The sequence below is a fragment of the Physeter macrocephalus genome, chromosome 8 (assembly GCF_002837175.3).
Source record: "Physeter macrocephalus isolate SW-GA chromosome 8, ASM283717v5, whole genome shotgun sequence".
Classification (NCBI taxonomy): Eukaryota; Metazoa; Chordata; class Mammalia; order Artiodactyla; family Physeteridae; genus Physeter; species Physeter macrocephalus.
Window position 1 is genome coordinate 76,514,726 of NC_041221.1, and position 2,210 is coordinate 76,516,935.

Here is a 2,210-nt window from a genome sequence, read left to right on the forward strand (position 1 = left end):
TTCAGACCTAGGGACACATACAGACTGAAAGTGAGGGGATGGAAAAAGATATTCCATGCAAATGGAAATCAAAAGAAAGCTGGAGTAGCAATACTCATAGCAGACAAAATAGGCTTTAAAATAAAGAATGTTACAAAAGACAAGAAAGGACACTACATTATGATCAAGAGATCAATCCAAGAAGAAGATATAAGAATTGTAAATGTTTATGCACCCAACATAGGAGCACCTCAATACATAAGGCAAATGCTAACAGCTATAAAAGAGGAAATCGACAGTGACACAATAATAGTGGGGGATTTTAACACCTCACTTACACCGATGGACAGATCATCCAGAAAGAAAATAAGGAAACACAAGCTTTAAATTACATGACAGACCAGATAGAATTAACTGATATTTACAGGATATTCCATCCAAAAACAGCAGATCACACTTTCCTCTCAAATGCACACGGAACATTCTCCAGGATAGATCACATCTTGGGTCACAAATCAAGCCTTGGTAAATTTAAGAAAATTGAAATCATATCAAGCATCTTTTCCAACCACAACACTATGAGATTAGAAATTACAGGGAAGAAAACATAAAAAGCAGAACAAAACCCAAAGTTAGCAGAAGGAAAGAAATCATAAAGATCAGAGCAGAAATAAATGAAAGAAAACAAAGAAAACAATAGCAAAGTTCAATAAAACTAAAAGCTGATTCTTTGAGAAGATAAACAAAATTGATAAACTATTAGCCAGACTCATCAAGAAAGAGGGAGAGGACTCAAACCAATAAAATTAGAAATGAAAGAGGAGAAGTTACAACGGACACCGCAGAAATACAAAGCATCATAAGAGACTACTACAAGCAATTCTATGCCAATAAAGTGGACAACCTGGAAGAAATGGACAAATTCTTAAAAAGGTATAACCTTCCAAGACTGAACCAGGAAGAAACAGAAACTGAGCAAACCAATCACAAGTAATGAAATTGAAACTGTGATGAAAAATCTTCCAACAAGCAAAAGTCCAGGACCTGATGGCTTCACAGGTGCATTCTATCAAATACAGAGAAGCGCTAACATCCATCCTTCTCAAACTCTTCCAAAAAAGTGTGAGAAGATAAACAAAATTGATAAACTATTAGCCAGACTCATCAAGAAAGAGGGAGAGGACTCAAACCAATAAAATTAGAAATGAAAGAGGAGAAGTTACAACGGACACCGCAGAAATACAAAGCATCATAAGAGACTACTACAAGCAATTCTATGCCAATAAAGTGGACAACCTGGAAGAAATGGACAAATTCTTAAAAAGGTATAACCTTCCAAGACTGAACCAGGAAGAAACAGAAACTGAGCAAACCAATCACAAGTAATGAAATTGAAACTGTGATGAAAAATCTTCCAACAAGCAAAAGTCCAGGACCTGATGGCTTCACAGGTGCATTCTATCAAATACAGAGAAGCGCTAACATCCATCCTTCTCAAACTCTTCCAAAAAAGTGCAAAGGAAGGAACACTCCCAAACTCATTCTACGAGGCCACCATCACCCTGATACCAAAACCAGACAAAGATACTACAAAGAAGGAAAATTACAGACCAATATCACTGATGAATATAGATGCAAAAATCCTCAACAAAATACTGGCAAACAGAATCCAACAACACATTAAAAGGATCATACACCATGATCAAGTGGGATATATCCAAGGATGCAAGGATTCTTCAATATACGCAAATCAATCAATGTGATACACCATATTAACAAATTGAATAAAAACCATATGATTAGCTCAATACATGTAGGAAAAGCTTTTGACAAAATTCAACACCCATTTAGGACAATAACTCTCCAGAAAGTGGGCACAGAGGGAACCTACCTCATCATAATAAAGGCCATATATGACAAACCCACAGCAAACATCACTCTCAATGGTGAAAAACTGAAAGCATTTCCTCTAACATCAGGAATAAGATAAGGATGTACACTCTCGCCACTCTTACTCAACATAGTTTTGGAAGTCCTAGCCATGGCAATCAGAGAAGAAAAAGAAATAAAAGGAATACAAATTGGAAAAGAAGAAGTAAAACTGTCACTGTTTGAAGATGACATGATACTATACATAGAGAATCCTAAAGATGCCACCAGAAAAGTACTGGAGCTAATCAATGAATTTGGTAAAGTTGCAGGATACAAAATTACTGCACAGAAATCTCTTG